Source organism: Lepidochelys kempii, chromosome 21, assembly GCF_965140285.1.
Source record: "Lepidochelys kempii isolate rLepKem1 chromosome 21, rLepKem1.hap1, whole genome shotgun sequence".
Lineage (NCBI taxonomy): Eukaryota > Metazoa > Chordata > Testudines > Cheloniidae > Lepidochelys > Lepidochelys kempii.
The window spans coordinates 340,854-367,038 of record NC_136400.1 but is presented as its reverse complement, the minus strand read 5'-3'; the positions used below and the strand labels follow the sequence as shown (position 1 = coordinate 367,038).

The 26,185-nt window shown below is 42.5% G+C and overlaps 1 protein-coding gene across 3 annotated transcripts in view; it reads right to left on the bottom strand.

Annotated features, from left to right (window-relative positions):
• NGF (nerve growth factor) overlaps nucleotides 1–16,847 on the bottom strand; it is a 48,519-nt gene extending 31,672 nt beyond the window's left edge. For 2 of the 3 annotated variants that reach the window (XM_073319532.1, XM_073319535.1), the window contains exon 1: nucleotides 16,736–16,847. The gene's annotated coding sequence lies outside the window, so the exon portion shown is untranslated. Of the gene's footprint in view, nucleotides 1–5,071; nucleotides 6,634–16,735 lie in introns of those variants that run through there. The other variant, XR_013634888.1, reaches the window with a different exon arrangement.
• Nucleotides 16,848–26,185: the final 9,338 nt, after the last annotated feature.

Here is a 26,185-nt window from a genome sequence, read left to right as displayed (position 1 = left end):
TCACAGCAGTAGTCCTGAATTGTGTAACTGCTATGGGGAAATCATGCTTACTGTGGCAAAATTACAGTGGGGGTGCTATTTTTCTACATCAGTTGAAGCACATTACTACCACAAAGCTGTGATAAATCAGGTCATTTTCCATTGCTATGCTAATGCAAAACCACTTAAGTGCAGACATAAGATGACAATAATGATACTCCATACCCTCTTACTTTTGTTGCAAGGATGTCCAAGCACCCTGAAAACATTAAATACTCATAACTTGCATGTGAAATAAGTAACTCATCTTATCCCCGTGCTGTATATTGGGGAAAATGAAGGTCTGTCTGCACTGCAGCCAAGAGACAGCCTCCCAGTTCTGGTAGACACTTGCACAAGCAGGGCTTGAGCTAGCCCTCTAACAATAGCAGTGTGGATGTTGCAGCTTGGACTGTCAAGCCTAGAGAGTCAGATGGGCTGGGATGCACAAGACACGACATCCACACTGCTATTAGTGTATCCTAAGTCCCACTAGCACAACTCTGTCTACCTGAGTGGGAAGCGCACTCCCAGCTGTTGCATGTCTTGAGGCACAGAAAAGTTAAGTGACTTCCAAGGGTGACAAGTACTATATGCTATAAAACAGAAGAATACTTTTTCTCCTCTTGTGTCTGTCTTTTCTGTGTAGAATATAAGCTCTTCAGGGCAGGGACCATCTCTCATTGTATTTGTAGCACCTAGTATAATGGGGCTCCAATCCCATTTGGGCCTCTAGGTGCTATTGTAATGTAAATAATACCACCTAATCAATGGGGCTCATCAGTGTCCTAAAAAGACCATTGTTAGGGAAGAGGGATGCTAAGTGTCTAGGCATTGCCAAGTGTGATGGCAATCTAAATCAGAAACAAATAGGAGCGAAGATGAAGCAAAATGAGGCCTGTATCAGATGAACTCAGATACGGTTGATTAGACTGTGTTTTGGGATCTTGATTCCATGCTGAGCAATGTGAAGTATCCATTATAGTTTCAAGAAAAAAATCCAGATTTGGCAAAGTACTTCTTCATCTTCCTTTTTAAATTCCCTGAATATTCTCTGTTTGCATCCAGAGGAGCACTTGGATTATCTTTTGTGATGCCAGCATTTCCAGCTGCATCATAATATACCAATAACCTTGCTGATGGATTACTAATATTTAGGAATGATTTCCCACTATGAGTTGCTGTACATAAAAATTAAGAATTAGATTAATATTTGCATAATGGTAACACTTACAGGCCCCTTGGTGCTAGGCATTGTACAAACATGCACCAAAAGGCAGCCCCGACCTCAAAGAATTTCCAGTCTAAATAGACAAGATAGACAAAGTGGGAGACAGGAAAGTATAGTTTATGCCCATTTTATAGAAGGGGAACTGAGGCCCAGAGAGTTTAAGCGACTTGCCCAAGTTCACAGAGTAAGTCTGTAGCAGAGACAGGAATTGAATCCAGGTCGGAGTCCTAATCCATATCTTAATCATAAAACTATTGTTCTCAGAGGAGACTTGCTGATGGGATCCCAATATCCTTCAATTCCTATGATATCCTTATAGGGATCAAACCTCAAACAGATACTGGCTCCATAAACTTTAACTCCAGTCCTCTTCTGTAAGAGTGACTACCAAATATGAATCCAAATATAGAGATTTCAGATAAACTCCTATTCCCTAATAGTGAGGAATGCCCAAAGAATCAGATATTGAAAGGAATACAGAAATTTGGCCTTGTAAGGGACAGAAAGAACAAAAAATGTCTGCATCTGAGAACTCTTAAAACCAGCCATGTTTTCTCAAATACTTGAGGTGTTGATCCTACCTAGGTACCTTGGGAAAGAGAATATTGCAAAGGGTATGTCTATACTAGCCGCCGGATCAGCAGGCAGCAATCGATCCGGCAGGGGTCAATTATCGCATCTAGTCTAGACACAATAAATCAACCCCCAAGCGCTCTCCTGTCAACTCCTGTACTCCACCGCCCTGAGAGGTGCAGGCAGTTGACTGGGGAGCGGCAGTGAGTAGGTCTAAGCAGTGGTGAGCTGGAGCCGGTTCGCACTAACCAGTTGTTAAATTTAGAAGCCGCTTTAGAACCGGTTGTTAAAGGGTTGGGAAAACTCCAGCCCGCGGGCCACATCTGGCCCGCAGGACTGTCCTGTCCGGCCCACCTGAGCTCCCGGTTGGGGAGGCTCCCCTTGAGAATCCCTTTTTACTCACCTGACGGCACTCCAGGTCTTCAGATTCACTGAAGACCTGGAGCGACTGAAGGAACCAGTTCTTCAGATTTTGGCAGCTCATCACTGGGTCTAAGTACATCAACTTCAGCTACATTTATTCACGTAGCTGAAGGTGTGTAACTTAGATCCATTTACCCCCTCTCACTCCCCCCCAGTGTAGACCAGGTCAAAGACAGCAAATGTCTCATATCTAGACACACACTCCCTGTGACCAGGCTTTTTAAGATGCAATCTAAAAAACAGAGTAATGAGTATTTGCTGTCTTAGCAGTTTCTTCTCTTAATACACAAAAGCATTTACCCAAATGATTGCAGTTAATGCGAATAAGAGACCCTGTAATCTCAGCCAGAATGCTGTGACCTTTTCAACACAAAATACCAGCTTTACAGATGGCCAGAGTGGTAGAAGGGTAAATAATCTACTTTAAAATAGGGCCTTCCCTCCTAGGTAAGAATGGATGGTGTGTGCAACATAATTCTCTGAGCCCTGGTTTAAACTGCAGGGTTAGGTTGAATTTAGCCTCCTTAGGCCAATTTTAAAATGGATGTGTCCACGCAACCAACCCCGTTCTGTCGACTTAAAGGGCTCTTAAAATTGACTTCTGTACTCCTTCCCAGCGAGGGGAGTAGCGCTAAAATCAACCTTGGTGGGTCAAATTTGGGGTAGTGTGGACGCAAATCAACGGTATTGCACTCTGGGAGTGCTCCAATGTGACCGCTCTGGACAGCACTTCGAACTCTGATGCACTAGCCAGGTACACAGGGAAAACCCTGGGAACTTTTGAATTTCATTTCCTGTTTGGTCAGCGTGGCGAGCTCAGCAGCACAGGTGACTGTGCTGTCCCCCCAGAATCACAGATGAGCTCCAGCATGGACCGAAAGGGAGACACTGGATCTAATTGCTGTATGGGGAGAAGAATCTGTGCAGGAAGAACGCCGAGCAAAAAGAAGAAATGCAAATATATTTGCCAAAATCTCACAGGGCATGGTGGAGAAAGGCTACAACAGGGACACAGAGCAGTGCCTCATGAAAGTTAAGGAGCTCAGACAAGCCTGCCAAAAGACAAAGGAGGCAAACGGGCACTCCGAGTCAGACCCCCAAACATGCCACTTCTATGATCAGCTGCATGGCATTCTAGGGGGGACGCTACCACTACCCCACCACTGTCTGTGGACACCTGCAAGGGGGGAGTCTCACGCAACAGGGAGGAAGATTTTGTGGATGAGGCAGAGGAGGAGAATGCGCAGCAGGCAAGCGGTGAATCCGTTCTCCCTGGCAGCCAGGACCTTTTTATCACCTTGGAGCCAATACCTTCCGAAGGCGGGTTCCCCGACCCTGAAGCCAGAGAAGGCAGCTCTGGTGAGTGCACATTTGTAACTACAGTACAGGGTTTAAAAGCAATAGTGTTTAATGTTTGATTTGCCCTGAAGAATTGGGATGCATTCGCGGCCAGTACAGCTACTGGAAAAGTCTCTTCACATGTCTGGGGATGGAGTGGGGATCTTCCAGGGACATCTCCATGAAGCTCTCTTGGAGAAAGCCTTTGCAGAAGGTTTCTGGGGAGGGCTGCCTTATTTAGTCCTCCATGGTTGAACACTTTACCACGGCAAGCCAGTAGCAAGTATTCTGGAATCATTGCAGCACAAAGCATGGCAGCGAATGGTCCTGGGTTTTGGTCACATTCAAGCAACATTCAGTCTATATCTTTCTGTGTTAGCCTCAGGAGAGTGATATCATTCATGGTCACCGGGTTGAAATAGGGGAATTTTTGTAAGGGAACAGTAAAAGGACCCCGTTCATGCTGGGCTGTTTGCGCTTGGCTAAAAGGGATCATCCCAGAGAATAGCCACACGATGCAGTGGGGGGAGGTGTGTCCTGCACATCCACCCGAAAACCGCAGCCCCTGCTTTTAAATGTGAAACCCAACCCATTGCTTGCTATGGGAAAGGATGGCGCTGCAGTTTGAAACCATTCCCACATGTTATGCGTAAAAAGCCAACCCCACGTACCCCGTGCCTTACCATGGCTGTCTGGGAAACCGAATTCTGTTGCCCAGCTGTGTGTGATGTGTCACCATACCGGCAGGCGCGCAATATAAAAGGCAAAATGCAACCTTGTACCTAAAGCACATGTTCTGTCTGCTGTGAATTGCTTGATTCACTGTGAAAGAGTATCCCTTTTGTTCTCAGAAATGTATCCTCTTAAATTTTACTCTCCCTTTTTATCTCTTCCCCTCCCCCCACCACCACGTGCAAATGTTTACACTTCCCCCTATCATCTCTGTCCCTGAGGTTATTGCAGATTAGAAGGCGAAAAAAACACACTCGCGATTACATGTTTTCCGAGTTCATGCAGTCCTCCTGCACTGATAATGCAAAGCTTAATGCATGGAGGCATTCAGTGTTAAAGGTCAGGAAAGCATTAAGTGAATACGAAGAGCAGAGGCAGGAGGCAATGCTGAGGCTAATGGGGGAGCAAACGGACATGATGTGTCTGGTGGAGCTGCAGGAAAGCCAACAGGAGCACAGACCCCCCCGCTGCATCCATTGTATATCCACCTGACCTCCTCCCCAAGTTCCATATCCTCCTCACCCAGACGCCCAAGAACACGGGGGTGGGGGAGAAGAGGGGGAGGCTCTGGGCACCCAGCCACTGCACTCCAGAGGACGGCCCAAGCGACAGAAGGCTGTCATTTAAACAGTTTGCTTTTTGTAGCCGCACTACAAATCAATGTGGCCTTGTCCTTCCCTCCTCCCCCACCCGAGCTACCTTGTCAGTTCTCTCTCCATTAATTAAAAAAAAAAAAAAAAAAAAGAGAATGCATGGTTTCAAAACAATAGTTACTTTATTTCGAAGTGGGGAGGGAGGGTGATTTGGTTACAGGGAACGAAAAGCAACCAAGGGGGGGTGGGTTTGCATCAAGGAGAAACACACAGAACAGTCACACCGTAGCCTGGCCAGTCATGACACTGGTTTTCAAAGCCTCTCTGATGTGCAGTGCACCTAGCTGTGCTCTTCTAATCGCCCTGGTGTCTGGCTGCTCAAAATGGGACGCCAGGCGATTTGCCTCAACCTCCCACCCCTCCATAAATGTCTCCCCCTTACTCTCATAGATATTATGGAGCGCACAGCAAGCAGCAATAACAATGGGACTGTTGGTTGCGCTGAGGTCTGACCTAGTCAGCAAACTGTACCAGCGAGCTTTTAAACATCCAAAAGCACATTCTACCACCATTCTGCACTTGCTCAGCCTATAGTTGAACTGCTCCTTACTACTGTCCAGGCTGCCTGTGTACGGCTTCATGAGCCATGGGAACAAGGGGTAGGCTGGGTCCCCAAGGATAACTATAGGCATTTCAACATCCCCAAAGGTAATTTTGTGGTCTAGGAAGTAGGTCCCTTCTTGCAGCTGCTCAAGCAGCCTGGAGTTCCTAAATATGCAAGCATCAGGCACCTTTCCCGGCCATTCTACATTGATGTCGGTGAAACGTCCCTTGTGATCCACCAGTGCTTGCAGAGAAGTACCCCTCGTGGTTTATGTACTGGTTGGCAAGGTGGTCCAGGGCCAAGATGGGGAATATGCATTCCATCTATCACCCCACCACAGTTAGGGAACCCCATTGCAGCAGAGACATCCACTATGACCTGCACATTTTCCCAGAGTCACTACCCTTGATAGCAGAATGTCAGTGATTGCATTGGCCACTTGGATCACAGCAGCTCCCACACTAGACTTGACTTGCCCACTCCAAATTGATTCCCAACCGACCGGTAGCAGTTGGGCGTTGCAAGCTTCCACAGGGCTATCTACTCGCTTCTCAACTGTCAGGGCAGCTCTCATCTTGGTATTCCTGCGCTTCAGGGTGGTGGGGGGAAAGCAACTCAGAATTCCAGGAAAGTGGCCTTACGCATGCAGAAGTTTCACAGCCACTGTGAATCATCCCATACTCACAACACTATGCGGTCCTACCAGTCAGTCTGTGCTTATTTGCCTGGCCCAGAATCAGCATTCCACTGTATCAACCAGCCCCACTGCCGCCATGATGTCCCAATTGCCACAGCCCGTGCTTTCAGGAATGTCTGTGTCCATGTCCTCATCAAAAGCCTCCTTGTGCTGGCGTCTCTTAGTCTGGTTCCACATATACTCCAGGATAATGCGCAAGGTGTTTACAATGCTCACAGCAGCAGCGGTGACGGTGAGCTGAACAGGCTCCATGCTTGCCGTGGTATGGCGTCTGTAGGAGAGCAGAGTTGCAGCAGCAGAAGCGGTGGATGACGACGGTTAGCAGATCTACTTCAGCATCTGCTGACAGCAGCACCCAGGACACAACAGCCGTGGAGATGGTGAGCTGAGCTGAGCGGACTCAATGCTTGCCGTGGTATGGCGTCTGCACGGAAAAAAGGCGCAAAACGATTGCCGTTGCTTTCACGGAGGGAGGGGTGACTAACGACATGTACCCAAAACCACCCACGGCAATGTTTTTGCCCCATCAGGCATTGGGAGCTTAACCCGGAATTCCAATGGGCGGTGAAGACTGCAAACTCAGAAATACAACACTGCATCAGTTGCGTTTAGAAGATTTTCTTCACATCCAAAATAACTGGAGACAAGTTTAATATCCAGAAATGTATGGCTCAGCCTGCTTCCCTACTGTTTACCTGGTAAAACTGCCCACTGATGGGTGGATTTTTTTTTTTTAAGCCTTGATATGTAGTTATCTCAGGGCAGGTCTATACTACGGGGTTGAGTCAACCCAAGATATGCAACTCCAGCTATGTGAATACCTGGGTTGATTAGAGAAACTCTCCTGTCGACTTACCTTATGATTCTCGTTCAGGTGGAGTACCGGAGTCAACGGTAGAGCGATCTGCGGTCAATTTAGCGGGTCTTCACTAGACCCGCTAAATTGACCCCCAGTGTATTGATCGCTGCAGCATCGATCCCCAGTAAGTGTAGACATACCCTCAGTATCAACTTTCAGACATCTGCATGATAGAAACTTAGTCCTTTTTGCTTCTGTAAAAATGTGAAGGGCCAAATTCATCCCTCCACTAAAGCCACCAGAATTGCATTGCTTACATCAGGGCTGCATTGAAAAGTGTTTAATCACTGATGGCTATGTTGTTTCATAGTTACAGGTTTGATTCTGGAAGGTGCTCAGCATTGGAGTCAATGGGACTCCTCATATGGTTAAAGTAAGCATGTGATTTGGGACCAAAGTGCTCAGCACCTTGCAGGAGCAATCCCCATCAGAAGTGATGACCAGATGAAGATGCATTATGCACAATTTCAGTTATCCTTGTAGTTACTAGAAATCTCTTTGAGATTAACTGGAGCCTAAATGTGGACTTGCTTTTTCATATTTCAGTGAACCAGCACTTGGCTACTTCCCATAATAAAGGGTAAATTTCAAAACAGAAAAGTGCTCACTTCTGAGCCAAAGCTGTTTAACCAGGAACAAAGATAACATGTAGCATGGGGTGGTTGGCAAGTCCACATGTGGAAGATTTCTGATGAACTCAATGCACTTCCTCTGTTTTTTATTTAGATTTCATATGGCTCTACTGAAAACAAAATAAAGAAAATGGATGAATGAGATCAACTCTGTTAAAATCAGGAAAAGTTCTGAGATACAATTACACACTCGATCACTTAGATGAAAAAACTGTGAAATGAATGAGTTGTAAAACATCATTAAAATGTTTAGACTAGCATACCACGCTAGCTGACAGCCAGAAAAATACTCAGAGTAATAGGAAATCGTCAAAGAAATAATCCCCATCCCATTGACATTGGTAATCTACTTTCCTCTGTGTGACTAAAGACTGTCAAACAGTCTAATCTTCTTAGTTTTCCAAGCAGCCACCCTATAGAAGGGATCTCGAAGTAAGCATATCACAGCAACTTCAACACTGTAGCACCTCTCACAAATGTAGCAATTAAAAATAAATGACTAGCCACCAAAGTGAGAGTCATGATCACATTATTTCTGGAAAGGATTTGATATTTGAATCACATCTATGAATGTCATAGCTTTGAGGGTTGGCAAGTCTAAATTATCAAAAAAAAAAAAAAAAGCCAAAAATCACTTCACATGTGGGTGGACAATTTTTTCTCTTTATGTTTGAAACAGTTTCCACTGAAATGAGTGGGAGTTTTGCTACTTAATTCAGTGGGAGCAGGATCTGCTCTTTTATTGGCGCATTGTTATGATATACCACTGCAAGGGACATGAGATTTTGGAGATAGGATTATACATTTAAAAATGATCTTTTGGAAGAGCCCTTTTAGAATACATTCAGTGGACCAACTTCAGTTTTCAATTTTAGAAACTTCCTAAGCAAATCTATAACAGTATCAACTGAATCAGAAGTTGCAGGTACAGTACCACTTTACAATCAGTGGGTTCTTGGCCAGGAATGTCTGAATATCACCAGGAAGATAACTTTGGTGGTTGCCAATCCAAGGAGAATGCCTTAGGTTTGACAAGCTGCAGAGCCTGTATCATGCAACTTCTTAGGATTTTTATTGGAGACTGTAACCATAACACAATTTTTTCCCCAGAGGATTCCACTGAGAAATCTGGAAAGTGTAATCATGCAATACAACTGTTCCCAGTAATGGAGAATGTGATTTTGATAGGGGTTGATATGGCCTTCTGCCAATGGGAACCACTTTACAGTAACTCTTTGAGGCTTTATGGCAAGTGCAGGATCCTTGGAAAAAGAAGAAAGGATCTTTGCTAGGAGGTAAATATTTTTCTCCTCCGTGTTTGAGATGGAGTCCAAAGGGTTTCATACACTGAAGCAAGAGATTTAAAGTGATACTGCTGAAGCTTGATATGCTCACTCAGGCTTTTCAAACTATCTCGTACAAAAGTTTTGATCTGGGACTAGGACTTTGCTCCACCAAAATGTCATCCAGATTTAGAAATACAAAGGGCCCTGGTCTTGTTATGATAGCTTTAATTTTATAGGACCTGAAGAAGAGCTCTGTGTAAGCTCAAAAGCTTGTCTTCACCAACAGAAGTTGATCCAGTAAAAAGTATGACCTCTCACACCTTGTCTCTCCACTAAATTTGACCATTATCCAATGCACAGCAGTGACCTCGTATACAGCTTTCTATATAGTATAACATTCTGTGTATTGACTCTTGTGAATGGCTGAGCAGCACATTCATTATAAGCCCCTGTCTTCAGGTGCTTATAACTCTCGGAAAAACATAGCCTTTGGGCTCAAAAGTCTCATGCTTGATCTTAGAATAAAGGAGGCTTTTGTGTGCCTTGAGAGCTCAGTATAATTTTATTTGGCCTTTTATGCATTCTCAAAGTATGAAAAAAGTTCACATATTAAAAAAAAAATAATTCAGACACTTTTGAGGGGCTAAACTCTATTAACCACTTCAAATGCAGTTGTGCTTACTGAGGACTTTATTAAAGATCTACTGTTTAGACATTTAGGATCTGCTCCTTCTCACATTTTTACTTCATTAGTTATTCCTGATTTAAACAAGTGTAAGAGGAATGAATCATTCCCAATTAATGTTTAAGAGTCAAACCCTAAAGTTACATATACCACCCGTGTTGCTTGGCTTTGTCTTTAGGGAAGTTCAGAGGCAGAGGACTTCAGCTACAGGCACACATCAATGACTGCACAGCTGGAGCCATGAGACGTTGCAATAATGTCACTTTATGCACAACACATCATAACTTGGCCATACTTGTACATACCATAGAGTATAAAACATAAATTGTAATAGCAATATAAGATGCTATTTTATGCTTCCTGTAGGAAACATAACATTGGTATTTCCAGACTTTAATTGTACTTTTATCTGAGCTAGAGTTATTGAGATGCTTAGGTGCCACAAGTACTCCTTTTCTTTTTGCGAATACAGACTAACACGGCTGTTACTCTGAAACCTGAGATGCTATTTGTATTCACATAAATCTTTAGTCCTTTCCGGAACATTCCTGAGCTATTTGCCTCTATATGGGGTGGGGGGAGTATTAATTTAAAAGGAATGAAATATTTGCTTTTCAATATGAACTCGCTGTGTGACACTGTGGCCAAAAGGGCTAATGCTTGGGTGCTGTGATAGGGTGTACAAATCCCTCTCTGGGCCCAAAGGGGTCAATGGACAATACTGGATCCGGGTAGCCCTGACCCACCCCTCCAGGCCTGCAGAGCATGCTCCACCTGGAGAGAAACCTTAAAAAGGAAAAGACCGGGGCGGAGGACAGACTCCTGAACAAGCCTCACTGTGAGGAAGATGAGCCCAGCTGAGACTGAAGGTTTAGGTGTCTTCGTTTTTGCTATATTGGACTTATTTGTCTTGGTCTGGGAGTCTTTGGGGGAGACAGTTGGTAGCATGTGGGCAAACCAGAGTGACTGACACTGCTGCCTCTCAAAGGGCTCTGGGTCAGAGGTCAGTGGTTTGGGAGGGCCCTAGCCCCCTGTGATGGGGTGTTCAACCCACATCTGCCCTGAAGAGGTTAAGGTGGCCAGGTGGGCCAATTAAGTGCTTAGGCTGCACCTGGAGGAGGAGCTAGGGAGCAATGAGGACTAATTAAAGGAGGAAGCTCACCTGGACAGGAACAGGCAGGGCTGGTATAAAACTGGGTAGCTGAGGGCAGACTGGGAGGAGGCCTGGAGAATGTCTGAGGTGATGGAGAAAAGGGAGTTTGGCCTGCAGGGAACAGTGTACCTGGAGGTGGGTGGAGAAGGAGGCTGATAGAGGCAATGTACGAAATAGTCCAGGGAAACAACAACAGCAAAGCATGGGGCAAACCTTAGCTGCTGGTTGTAGGGTCCCTGGGCTGGAACCTGGAGAAAGGGGTGGACCTGGGTTCCCCTATCAGCCACTGAGGAAGTGGCACCATTGAGAAACAGTGAATTGAAAGACTGCTTGGGACAGCTGATACAGAGAGACATTGGTACACAACCGCATCCCCCCACCCGGAAGGGGAAAATTACAGTGACTAGGTGGGTGGGCCAAGGGAGCAGTTGAGGAGTGGGGTGGGGAGAGAGATGGAGTGAGCACCCACCGGAAGGGGTTTGAGACTGTCAGAGATAATCCCCAGCTGCGCCTAGAAGGAGGCACTTCAGTGGTGAGTAGAGCACCATGTGACACTCCCCTGCCAACTGCCCTTGTTGTGAGGGTGTAACCTCATTTCCACCCCACCTCCTGCTCTAGTAAGGAGAGAGTAAGAATGTTGAAAACCCTGAAATGAGGATAAGCCACTGAAGGCCCTTCCTGCTGGGATGCAAGAGAGTGGAAACCAAATGCACTGAGCACGAGGCCATCTGGCTCTGCTACAGATATAAAAAACAGAGAACTCTCAAGTAGGCATAGAGAGGTTATTTTACTTCTGTGTTTGGCACTGATGCAACTACTGCTGGAATATACTGTCTATTTTCTTGTCCACACTGTAAGAAGGATGTTAATACATTTGACAAGGGTTAAGAGAAAAGCCACGAGAATGATTCAAGGATTAGAAAACGTGTATAGTTGCGCTACAGGAACTCAATCTTAAGTAGCTTCATAAAGAGACCATTAAGGGGTGTCTTGATCACAATCTATAAGCACCTTCCTGGGGAACAAATATTTAATAATGGGGGGGTCTTCAGTCTAACAGACAAAGGTATAACAAAATCCAAAGGCTGTAAGTTTAAGCTCGACAAATTTAGACTGGAAATAAGATGTACATTGTTAACAGTGAGTAATTAGCTCTTGGAATAATTTACCAAGGGTCTTGGTGGATTCTCGATCACTGGCTATATTTAAATCAAGATTAGATTTTTTTTTTTTTAAGAGATGCTGTAGTTCAAAAAAGGAATTACTTTGGGTAAGTTGTGTGGCCTCTGTTATACAGGAGGTCAGACTAGATGATCACAATGGTCCCTTCTGGCGTTAGAATCTATGAGCTTCAAGTGCTCTCGTACTCTGGTATTTCAGGAAGGAGTTAATTACAGTGCCCACTTAGCCTTGTCTGTTGTTCAGCATTTCATGCCTCTCATACCACTTCAGAATATTATTATTCTCCTCATGCTGAAGATCCCTTGTACCCAGAGCCCCATTATTTTCATTGCCTTTCTCTAGACTTTTATTTCAGCTGCATATATTCCAGCTGTGATGCAGTATTCACGGCAGAGTTGTATTGACTTTTCTATAATATTTCCTTGCTGTTATTTATCTCGTTTGTTTGTTGCACATTTGGCAGATGTCTGTCTTGAGCATCTTATGCTGACAGTGAAATTCTTCCTTCGACTTTACTTACAAAATTCATCACTATATACAGATAACCTTTTTTTTTTCCAGCATGCAGAACATTGCACGATTCCCCTGAATTACAGCTGCCCTCAAATTGACCTATTATATAGTTTTGTTGGGAGTTTTCTGCAGTTCTTTAGTCATAATCCTCCCTGCTCTTGAATAATTTTTTTTTTTTTATTCCCTGGTATGAATCTCTTTCTACAGTGAATAAATGAATGCACATTGCCTATATCATTCATTTTTCTTTGCCATTAGTCTTTAAATCAGTAATTCTCAAACTGGTGATCCCTTTCACATAGCAAGCCTCTGAGTGCGACACCCCCCCCCCCAAATTAAAAACACTTTTTAAATATATTGAACACCATTAGAAATGCTGGATGCAAAGTGGGGTTTGGGGTGGAAGCTAACAGCTCACGACCCCCAGTGTAATAACCTTGCAACCCCTGATGGACCCCAACCCCCAGTTTGAGAACTCCTGCTTTAAACAAACCAAATACAGTTGGTATAATCAATGAATTAACAGCCTGTATTAAAGTTTTTTTTGTAAGTGAGCTTTGTTAAATACTTCGTGTAAATGAGACTCAGACCCTATGGCCTCTTTGCAGCACTTTGGCAGTGTAAAAGGATCTTAAATGTAATTTCCACCCATTTTATAGCCTCTCTTTGCTGTCATTATGGTGTAAACAAGCCTTTGTATAAATGAGAATAAGGCCCATGTGCTCTCAATGTGCATGCATAAATCATGCTAATAGGTTTTATGAAGTCATATCTAAAGCAGAAATGGTTCTGTAGTATTTGACTACATTATGATTCCTACTGTAAAAGTAATAAAGCATTGAGGCTTGATATAAATATATATTTTTAAAGGTATTTAAGTATCTAACTCCCATTGATTAAGGTTCCAAAAGTAGATTTTACTGACCTGTATTTTTATAGGAACTTGGGGAGAGGAGTTAGTTTAAAAGGTAGAGTTAAAACTTATGAATTTTTAGGGCACTTAACTTAGGAAAAATATTTTTCACAGCATGATTTGGCTCTTCTGTTCCTGTTGCAGTTCTTGTTGGAGTCCAAATCTTAGGTTTCTAATCGATGAACTGTCTTCTATGTAGAAAACACTTCAGTAGGTAGATCCCATCTCCTTCACAAGTCTCCTGAGTATTCTCTGGTTCATTGCCTTAGTTACTTCTTGCTGTTCTCTCCAGACGTGGTTGTAGTGGATGAATGCTTAGATTCTTATGGGTGGTCTACATTGCCTAAAGGAGTTCTTGTTCTTTCAGAAGGCCAGATTTTCAGATGGTATAAATTGGTGTATTCACACGAAAGTCACCCATTCAATCCAGCTGAGAATCTGGCCCACTATCTGCATGTGGATCAGGCTGGGTGTCAGTCCCCAGTTCCTTCAATCTCATTATAAGCAGAAAATCCAACAGGACACTGAGCCAGAGCTTTTACTCTGCTTCCATTTGGGGAATTAATTCCAGACCATTGCATCTTTTAATATTTAGCCTATAGTGAAGTGAACTATTTCCATTTCTAATGGTGACAGTTGAGGCAGCAGACTTTTCCCCGAAAGTGTGTGTTAGTGCTAAAATTACTCCTCAACACTGGATTGAACACAGTATTGCAAGACTTGCTGGAGGAAACTTAGAGAAACATCTCTTTTCCCTGGTTTTCAGAAGTGGAATATGTGTATAAGGGCTCCATTGTTCAACAGAGAGATATACACACACATAGATGTGCAAAGGAAGGACTGGTTAATACACGCACATAGATGTGCAGGGGAAGGACTGGTTAACAAACACCATTAGAGCTGTTCATTAATGAAATCTAGAGCAATTTCTACGTTTTATCAAATAAACCCATTACACTCATGGTGATGAGATGGCAATTGCCAGCAGAGGTCACCATTGTGTTAGATGGTTTGAAAGATCCTGGCTTCATTTGCTTTTGTAGGGCAGAGATTTTAATGACACTCAGCAATCTCTAATTCCTCCAATATTGGACTGATTTTATTGGTGGTGAGATTTAATTTCAGTCTTCTACTACAGATTGCCTACAGTACTTATACCTAAAATACAGAGTTGGTCCTCAAATAACTACACAACTGCATTACTGCCTTAAAAATACAAGTACTGGGGAATTATATACATGTCAGAATAGCCTTTATAATTTAAAATAGAAGAGGTGGTCAGAATGCAAGAAATGTTCATTAAAATATATTGGGATTTTCAAATGGTTTTTAACATTTTTATTTCTTTAAATAAACTCAAATTAAGAGTAAAAGGGAGCATCTTATACATGACCAAAGCAAGTGGAGTCATAAGTGAGCTTTTGGGATCTAATCTACCCATTAATACACGGCTGCAGCCTCCACTTTGCCTAGCTTCAGTTCCTACATGTGCCCCAGCCATCTCTCTTCTATATGCTCCTTAAAGGAAGGGCAGTTAGCATAACACTGACCTCCTAAAACATGTTCAGTTTTTCTGAACCCAAATTTTGATGCACATTTTAAAGCAAGTGGGTAACAATTGTAATGAATTAGTGTTGCGACTGTTTTTATTTAATACATGTGTCAGAATAAGCCATTGTGCTCTTTGGGTAACTCTTAACCGAAAGCCCAAGAACACAGCTCAGAAGAGGAATTCTTAAATTTTGGGTGAAGAAATTAACATTGCGTAGCTAACACGCAGAGAAAGTAATGAGCAATATAGTCATCACTATTTCCTCTGCTATTACATTGTGAAATAGATCCCTTTAGGGTGAGTTGTCTGCATTTCTCAAGTTGTTGAATAACTACTTCTACTTTGCATATACTCAACAGAAAAGTTACTGTCTTGCTGTAAGATCTCTCCAGATCCTGCTGAGATTTATCATAGAATGACTCACACATTTGAGGGCCAAATCCTGCTTCTCTTACTTATTTGGACAGTCCACTTAATCTGGCCATTGATCCCACTGTTGCAGTCCTCTTGAGAAAGTACCGACATCACAGCAACCTTGCAAGTTTGACACACACGACATCTCAGTTGACAGAATTGTTTTAATGGAACTTCTTTCTGTAATGTATGCAGCAACTCAGAACTGTAACCAATGTGCATATAGGCAGGACCCTCAGATGACTGTCTTGGGGTGCAGAGGAGAACTCATGTATTTTGTTTTAGCTTATATCAAAAAGTACCCAAGAGGCTCTACTGTGCTACACTTCAAGGCATGAAAACAGCCATGAATTATTTTTTCTAACTGTTACAGAGCAACTTCCAAGTTGTGGCAACTTGGAAAAACCAGCCTGACAAGCAAGCTTACTATTTTTTTCCCTAAAAGTTCTGGAGCATATAATAAGAATTTAAAGTGAAGGAAGAAACCCCCAAAGCACACACAAACTTTGTCAAGTTACATTTTGTTCTGAACTCCCCAATTCTCTTTCTCTTTCCCTGACCGGGGTCCCCATCTCTGTCTCCCTGACTAGTGTCTCTCCTAGATAAAACAGCTTTATCATCAAATACAAATCAATAAACACTCAGTTTCATCCTGTCACAACAGGTCAGACAACAAGGAGTTTGCAAGCTTTTCCATGTGAAACTAGAGAATCTGTATCTCTGGTGACCTGCTGCTTCTGCCAATGTCTGATAGCCTTGAATCAATTCTGCTCAGCCTTACACCACAATTCAGCTCTGATAATGAACGTTTTCTGAACTAAGGTAGGATTGTTTGAGGAAAAATGTGGCTAATGTTAAATGAGCCTAATTCTCTGAAGTGAGCAGGGTAATGGTGATTTCTTAGAAGATTAACTGAGGTACCTGTGAACATTAAATTAGTCTGATTTACCTGGATGAAAACAGATGAGAGAGAATCCTTGTATTTTTCTAAGACTGGGGTGCTCTGTAAGGATGTGTCACAGGTTTTTGAACTTAGCCACAAACACTTATTGAAGCCTTCCAGATAAGCATGACGTCAAGCCTGTATTAGGTCCGTTTTAAGTCTCAACACACCAACCAAAATATGGGAAAAAATCGTAGGCTTTTTGCATAAATGTTACTTTCTAGTCACAGCCAGTACAATCCATCTTTCAAACACATCTGGACTGCCCCCATCCAGGAGGATGAGGTTCAGAGTATACCAAAACCATGTTTGCTAAGTATAAAAATCCCAAACTTCTACAACAACCACCGTGATTGCTTTGTGAAAGCCCTTTGATCAGAGTGTTGTCACTCACCTCTGAGCTGTACCCTGAACACCACTGGGAGATGGAATCCTAAGGGGTGCCCAAGCTGTTCGGTAGACTGTAGTATCCTAGTTTGTGGACACTTTCCCAAATCAGATGAGCCATTCACACACACACTCTGCTTCTCCAGCCTTATTCACTGCTCTGAGGGGTGAGAGCAGCACTGACTCATATGAGAGTCAAGCTCCGCCTGGGTCCTAGTGCCTGGAAACCAGAGCTGCATTGATTCAGGAAACCAGCCTTTGGCTCAGAGCCTAAATCCATGCAGAGATGCACAGATGTGCAGAGGAAGTTTCAAAGTGTATGCACAGACTCTGTAGGAATATGCACAATAAATATTAAGCAAGGCCAGGGACCCCCCACTGCATAAATCCAATACTTTATTCTCAGCCACAGTCAGTGATTTTAAAATGTATGTTAGCTTCTGGTCTGCATCTTCGTTCCTGCCTCCTGCACTATACACTGATCTTGGTCTTAAAGGAGCTGCATGTGTGTAGAGGGACCATCCAAGCTCCCTGTGGGATGGGTCCTCATAGTAATGGCTCACAGTGACCCTCCTCACAGCATTCTGCTGTACAAAAGCCAAGATTACATCGCACAATAAAGGGAGTTACAGGGAAGCTTCTCCTAATTCTTTGTGTGCAGGAAGATTAAATGCATTGAGAAATTAATAGTGTCTCAGGCACTAAGGATTTTGTCACCAGCGTCTGGGAGTGATATTGAGAAATACAAAGAAGAAAGGCAAGAGGAACTCTGGAAAATCTTGTTGAAGAGCTATAGACAGACCCCAGAAAAAATCAACCCACTCAAAGAATCTTTTAACAAATCTCTGGTTTGGCCACTTTGGACTTCAGTTACCATTCTGCTGCATGGCACGGGCCTTGGAGCTTCCCAGAGACAGGAGGGATAGAAATTAGATGTTCCTCCTCCAACATATTGTCCCCTACCATGTGGCTGCTACACATTTTAGTAGTATAGGAATTATCACACGTTTTAGCACTTCTAATTCCATTCAGCAGATAGCAGTGGTGTGAGGAGAGGCATGCTGTTTCTTTAAATCCATCTCAGGAAACCGTATATGCAAGAGGGAGATGGGGAAGATTCTAGATAGAAGCTGTACAGTGAAACAGAGGGTATGTCTATACTCTGGAGATTAGTTATATTGCATAGTTATGCCATTATTTGTAATGAAGATGCAGCCTACAGTGCGAGAAAGTGTTTGTTTTTTCTGAACAGCACCTCCCCAAACAAAGTTAGTTTTCTCGATGGAAGCCCTCTTCTGTCAACATATGTTTTTTTCCTAAAAGAAAAGTGATTTCCCACACAAGGTACTCACCACAGGTGAAATGCTCAAGTCATCATTGAGTCTGCATTCAGGTGGACTGCCATCTGATTCAGTGGGAGTTTTGCCTGGAGATGGCTGTTAGGATTTGGCCTCGTGTTCATATTTCACTATAGAAGTGTGAGGCTATTCTTGTGGTGAAAATTTGTATTGCTCAGCTAGAAACTGCTCATATTAAATCTTTATACTGGAAAATCTGAAAAACCATTATGAGCAGCCTTGAAACAGATACAAAAAGACCACTCTTTCTGTACAAAAGTCAGTGAACCTTAAATCTAAACTCTAGTGCTCAGAATTTCTGCAATGGATTTTATGACCGGAGCTCCTTGTTTTCCTGCAAAATCAGTATGGACTTTGTACACAGATAACCTTCTTCCCAGGTTGATCTTGCATTTCCATTTATTTCATTATCACTGATTTCTGATAATGAAATATCTTTTTTTCACCTTGCCATCCTCAAGTTCACAACGTAAGCAGGTGGACCTGAACAAAAAAATCATTGAAATCTCCCTTGACAAAGGCCAATTCACTGTACGTCAAATTCCCATCATGTCCCAAATAAATTTAAACTCTGGGCTTCAAAGTGAAGTAGGTGAACCCTCAGGGCACTGCTGCAATAATTACTAATTAGAATCCCAAGTGGACTGCTGTCTCAGAGCTGAACTGCAGTTGTTGGCCAGAAGTCATGCATCTCTTCTTTCAGTATTGGCTCAAACCACTACTTAAGGGGAACATTCTTGTTTCATGAATGGACAGTTAGCCTTACGTCTCTCATTAGTTGGGGGTTTGTTTGTTTTAAATCTGGATATGAATTCACTGGTCATGAAAGTTTGGTACTGATAGCTTTAATCTGAACTAGAGCAGAGTGTTATTGTTGAATCAGCTGAACCATTGGATAAAGTCAAAAATAGGCACACGCCCATTGTAACAGGATGTAAAGGGGGAAAAAGCTGCACTTGTCAATTGAATTTGTTACCCAAATATTATTCCCTTGATTTTTGGAGTATCAAAATTGTTAAATCCAAAAAGGAAAAGCAGAGTTGTCCAGCGTTCATGGATACAGCCAAAATACTGTGTGTGTTACTGAGGCAAACTCTAACTATATGCCAGGCTGATGAACAGAACTAGATGAAGTAAGAAAAAGACTTGTTAGCCAGTGTTCTTGAAAGCAGTGCCAAAGTGAAGTGACCTAGAACACCGATTCCCTTAGTGCATCTCTTTCTCCTTCAGAGCTTGACAGGTTCCTTCACTCAGACTAATGCTATGCTTCTTTCACTGGTGGTTTATTTTATTTTTGATGTTTAACTGTTCTGAGACCCTGATTTAAAAAACAAACAAACAAAAAACCTAGCTGCTTATTCCTTCTCTAGCTAGCTTGAGAAATATTCACAGTCTATACTGAGTCCTTCTCATTTCATATAGTTCACATTAGTGGGGTGTTCTGGTCAGGCCATAATACCCTTGAGCAAAATAAGGTTTTCTCAGAAAAAAGTACCCCAAAACCTGGCCTCATGTATTGGTTTTAGAGATTTGAATACAAACCACATTCTGGTAAAATCGTATAGCCAAATTTCCAATGATGCCTCAACCCAGCCTCTAAATTTATTCTTGCAGTTTTGCACATAATTTTTTTTGTCAAGCATACAGCTTTTGCATCTGCGCCTAGAGTTTTATGCATGCAGAAATGTATTGGTGCAAATTCAGAGCCATTTGAAAAGTTAATCCTTTTGATAAATTTTGTTTTTTCCCTCAGTACTGTCAGATCATGAGATTTGAAAAATAAAGCATATTTTAATGAAGCTGGACACATTTTCCTAGCCAAGGGTCTAGAGTGATGTAGGAGGCAGTTCCTATTATGCAGTATTTTGGCCCATTCCATCAGCCACAGCGAAAGACTATCCAGCATTCCAATTCCTTCTTTTTCTCTGAACGTAACTTTACATTTCTTGCTGTGAAATTCTCAGTTATATATGGGAACAAACTGTAAGTGCAAAAAAGACAGTGAAATGAGGCCCCCAGAGAACCAGCAGTATTTGGAGTATCTCCTAAAACTCTCGGGGAGGGAATGGAGATAATAGCTCTTCTTTTTTGTTCCAAAAATATATATCTTTGTTATTGTTCTGGGGGCAAGGGAGGGGTCTCCTCCCTACAGTCAGTTACATTCACTGCTCCCCCTTTTTTTTTGTTACAGTTAGTATCTGTTTTTCCCATATGATGCTTCTATACAAAATAAGTAGAAGCGTTAACTTAAATGTGAGTGCAGAAGATTTCTTTAAACACCATAAATGGTACTTTTGAGTATGAGCTATAGTCTATATTATCCACTAAAGATTTATTTCTTCTCCAAATAAGTAAAAGAATTTATGGAAAATAATGTTGAGATGAATATATTCTATTTTGTGTAAACTTGTCTGAAGACTTCAGTCCTAAACCTGGATAATCTTGAATGAGACACCACACAACAAATTCTGTTTCTGTTTCACATACAGTAGAGGAAGAGTTGGAGTCAGGAAATAAATGTTTTGTTTTGACTGTTTTTTGCCTCAGAGTCAGAAAGTGTACTACGAGAGAAAAACTTATTTCCGATCAGGGAGATGCATTCTGTAGCATTACATTATAGTACCATGGTTAAGAGAGAAATGATTACAGAAAATCAGGAGCTCACTCGTGAGTTATAGATAAATGGGTCATATAAGCCAACTCATTACTGACTTGCTGTAGAGCTCAGTGTCCTGTAAATATTGTCTTAACTGTTTCTGCCATATGAGTTCTCGCTGAAATCAATAATACATGGAATTCAGCTGGGGCACAATCAGAAAATTGATCCACCCTTGATTAATTTATATTATATTGCAGCTCAGACTAAGCTGTGCTAGAAATGTTCAGAGCTGGTGAATTATGCAAGTGATCTATGCTAGGCTAATCCTTTTTTTCTTGTTTGGAAGGGCACAGTAGGAATGCACTGTCTTATTACTATTGTTTATAAGAAAAAAAATCCCGAAGACCTGGGGAAAACAGCACCGAGTTTAGTAAAGGCAAAATGTGTGTTGGCTGTATGAGTGCAGTAACACCAATTGAAACCTATAGCAATCGTTATTGTGTTATAGAGATGGAGCATCTAGTAGAGTAGGGGTTGGGGGTGTCAACCTGAGAAAGATATGAGGAGATAATAGAGAGACCATACTTCAAAGGTTAAAAATGGGGCTGCTGTAGCAGAGGGTGGGGTGCAGTGCAGGGGATTGTCAGAGGGAGGTGGACCACAGGGGGAGGAGTCATACTGAGTGTGGGGGAGCTCATTTGGAGGTCTTATGATCGGGAAGGTGACCATATGAGATTGGCTTTGTGGAGGTCATTGAAGTGCATGTGTGCCACTCTCCTGGTGTTGGTTTCACTGGCTCAGCTGAGTGACAGCATTTTCGGGGGGGAGAGGGGCAGTTTGAGAAGGAGAACCTGAGGCAAAACACTGTGTTTTCTGTAAAATTGAACAGGCCCATGGGATAAACCCTGAAAACAAGGACAGTCCTGGTTTCAGGGACATATGGTCACACTGAGGAAAGGATACAGTGAAGGAGTTGTAGGGTATTGTCAGTGGATTTGGAAACTCACCTGAAAGTCTGAAGTCTCTGTATAAGGGAACAATACAAATCAATAGGCAGGTTAACTACATGTAGCTTTAGTAACCTTCCAAAAATGTTCTTTGCATGCATAGGATGAATCCAAAACACTTTGGGTTAGAAGAAAGCAGGGTTTACTCCAGGACACATTGTGCAGTATTTGCAGATCATTGGACAGAGCAGCTTAGTACAGATCATGCCTTTTTATGGGGACATTCCTGCTCCAGAGAAAGCAAATTCTTCTGAAACACATTGTCTTAGTTAAACTTTTAATATGTTTTGATATTTCTAGCAGCAGCTTTACATAATGCAGCCATGTAATAGTTACCCAACAGAAATGTATTCTATACACTGCTCAAGTGTGGGAGAGCCATTACAGATGTAGTTTGTATGTTATTACAGATGTGATTTGCACAGTATATTAGCCTTATAATTAAAGGGTTAATTATCTCATAGGGTGTGGACATGTACTAAGTCAGAGGACCTCCTGTATGTCTGCTGTATTAGCTAAAATGCACTTAAGCAGAGCTATGCTGAGAAGCGTGCTGATTTTCAACTTCTCTGAAAGTTTGGAGCAGACTGATGGGTTACTCTCCAAGTTCCTTTAAAATCTATTTTAATAGATATTAATAATTAAGTAAGGAAATCCAAGTGTGTGCTTCATAATTTTTCAGTACATAGGTTCCTGCAAAGATTTGGGTCCCTCTGAATATGGAGGTTCATATTTCTACCACTGGGCATTTGCCAGACTCTATTAAATTTGAATCTGCAAGCTTTTATGCAGTCTCATTTTTGAATATGACTTTCTAGGGTAAAACACATGGAGTTTTGCAGGAAATCTGCAGATTAATGCTGAATAGTCAGTCTCTGCTTGCCATATACAAGAAACACTCTAGTTCAAATTAAGTCCTATGGCCTGTATTATACAGGAGGTCAGAGTGGATGATCTTGATGGTCCCTTATGTCCTTATCTATGAATAACATAATGGATGCAAAAGATGTTGTACAGCCTCAGACTAAATATTTTGATATCTCTGCTCTGTATCAAAGAGTGCAGAGGGCTGTTCTCTAATCAGAAATGACCATTCCATGCTAGAAAGCTAATTGTTTCTCAGTTTTAGTCATTACCCTGGCCTAGTGAAGGAAGGCTGAAGAATGCACTGCTAAACCAATGACAGAGATGTGACGGAACAGAAAACAAGGAGGAAAGGTATGGCTTAAAAGACTCTTGTATTGGTATGTCATATTACAATATAGTACAAGACAGAAAACCAATTTAATCTCATGTACTTCTCTGATTGCCAGGTTAGTTTCTCTGCACTTGAAATATTTTAAAACAGTTCCTCAGACAATTGTTGTGAAAGGACTGGAGAACATGTAAGTGAAGAGTCTGCTCTTAAATAAATAGAAAAAGCATCTTTGCCCCTTGTGATGGCATGTATCCCCCACACAGGTGACAAAAGTGTTAACATAAGCCTGAGAGGCCAATTATGCTACCTGGCCGTGCTGGAGGAAGGTGGACCAGACAATTAGTCCCGGCTGGGAAAGGAGCTGGATGAATAGTTTTAAACAGATGAAACTGAGCAAAAAAAGAGGCTACAGGGAGAGAGAGTGAAGAACTCTGTAATCGCTCTCTAGGACTACAGAGGTTGTGAGGAGAGAGTTGGCCCGGGATCCTCCCCTGTGTTGGGAGGTCCTGGCAAGAGACCAGGAGAGACTTGGAGCAACTAGCAGGGTAGAGCAGGCTCTGGTGGTGAGCCCTGATAAAATGGCAGGATCTGGACTTCTGGGAAGAGAGTCTTGGGAGGTTTTCAGTAGTGGAACAGAGCAAGGGAAACAGAGGAGCAGAAAGGAATGAAAGGTCAAGCCTGAGAAGGGCAGAAGTTGGTACTTTAGTTTTGGATTTTATTGAAGGAATCTAGGGGAGAGCCCTGTGAGGCCAGGCCCTGAAAGAGGGGTGAACTTGGAAAGAGTGATGATGGAGAGGCCTGCTGACAGGCAATGGTAAGATGACCAGGGAGGCAGCAAGAAATCTGAAAGAATAGACCTTGGCTGCTAGTTATGTGGTCACTGGACTGTAACCTGGTGTAGTGGGAGGGCCTAGGTTCCCCTACCAGCCATTGGTGAGGTGGCATGAGGCCAGAGAAGGGGATTGCTATTATCCAGGAGAGATCTGGGAATGTAATTCCCTGAGCAGTTTTGGGAAGAGTCCCTGTTCATTTCGTTGTCAGCACAGCAGAGAAAGGCTTACTTCCCAACCACTTGCCAGAGCTTGGGGAGCCCAGTGTATGCTACAAAAGGACTCATGAAGCAGAATGTGTTTGTAGTGGAGTGAAGGACAGCGAAGGTTGTGCTGAGAAAAATCTGATTCTGTGTTTACTGCTGACTGCCATCGTTTGAATCTTGGAGACTGAAACGTATGTAGGATCCTTTCTGCTTGACTGCATCCTTCTTCCTGCTGGTTGATCCAAGAGTTTTCTTACAACCCTATAATCTATGATGAAAAAACATTAATTGTTTATAAATTGCAACAACCCTACTGAAAAGAAGTCCATACAAGATCAAGTTTATTCCCTTGCTGGTACAACTTCTCTTAGTAAATACACCATTGCTCCTCTGATAGGAGAGCAATTGCACTAAAAACCATTTTGGGCCACAGGGGAGGGAAGGGAGGCAGCTATGCTGGCTGTTTCACTGGCCCCTATGTCCAGTGCAGCGCCCTGATTCCCCTTCACCTCCCATGCATCTGACAGGTTATGAGAAAAGAAGCATGGCCTGAGAGGAGGGAGGAACCAGCAACAATCTCTATAAACAAGATTTTATTGTGAACACTGAGTGTTATGTAGAAAAAGTTCAGAAACCTAATGCTGCTGAAGCATCTTTAACTGCCATCATTCTTTACTCCCCTCTCTTCTGTGTCCCAATGGGTCATGACGCATGGCTAGCAACTGTCTTGTGGTGCAGCCATGGCTGTCTTGGGAGTGCTGAGGGCAGAGAACCTTTGTATTCATGGCCAGGATGTGCAGGGTTGAGGACTTGGCTTCCTGGCCTCCTGCTACTTCTCTTAGCACCATCCCCTGCCCACACTGCAAGCTTGCTGACACACTGCCTGCAGTGGAACATGCACCTGATTCACGTCTTACCATACTGTACAGTATTATTTCATTCTTCTACATTATGCAGAAAGGGGACATGTATTTTTGTTTTTTCCCCCGCTAGCAGTAATATCTCCTTTCTTCAGCACATGCATATACAGTTTTTGAAGAGTTTTACACTGCATTTATTGTTCCATAATTTAGTCCGGTATCCAGATACAAGCTGTCAGATGGGCAAAGTCAGTCTGCCTTGAAGTTACTCTAAAAATTACAAGAGTTACTATATTAAGAGCAGAGCTCAGATTTATAAATTGCATGCTGTAAACAGACTTCAGTTTTCCCTATAAAGAGCAGACAGGACCTTTGGTTCTTCTACAAATGTTATAGCAGTTGTCTTTTCTACAATAAAATCAAATATAATTTGTTACTTTTCATAAAGTGGAGCTAGTTCTTAGAGCCCATCCAGCTAGTGCAGTGCAAGTGTTTTGGTTTTCTGAGAAATTTACTGATACTGATTTTTACAGTAATATAAAAAAAGTTTTCCATAGAAAAGACTGTGCCTTCGAGGTAAATCAAGAATAAATGAAAAACCCAACCGTAAAGGGCACAAAAAGGCTTCTTGACCCTACACAACAGCCTTACTGAGTAAAATGTATTCATTATGCTACATTAAGCAATAGACAAAGTGACAGCCACACACACGGCTATGTATACTTGTAGACACAAAAGATGGTATTGCTTTGTGCAGCATTTGAAGATGTTGTCAGGCAAATTTTTATAGAGTGATACAGTTTGACATCAAGGAGGAATTCTCCTATCTTCTCAGCTTTACTTCAGAATTCAGAGTTATTTTAAAAGATAACTGTTTACTCACTCATCTCTCCCCCACCTTGTACCAATTCACACGTGCTCTGAGGATGCATGACTTGACCATCAGCCATGATGTAATTCGATTCTCCCCACACTTAATTATGAAAAATGTGAGCTTTTTAGAACCTCTGGTCAGAAGCCACTCCATGGCCTTTGTGCAATAACTGAGAAGCTGGTCTAATTCCAACCTGAATGTTAACCTCTGTATTCACATTATCATCTCTTCTATAGGGTAGAAAAGGGGCTTGGTAGCCACAAATGACAATGAGTTTTGTTTTTCATGCTAGTCACCATTTATGTCTGCTGCAGACATGCCACACAGACTGGCACAATTTGACATCATTGACAATCTTTACTCAGGAGTGGACTTTTAAGGGGTGCTGGATGTCAGAAATGAGGTGCAGTGGCAGAGTGTGAACAGCTTGCCTGCCTTACTCTTTGGCTCTTCTCCTGGTTCCACCAGTCCAGCATTTTCATGGGCCCTAAATCCTCTCATAACCTTTCACAATGAAGTGCCTGG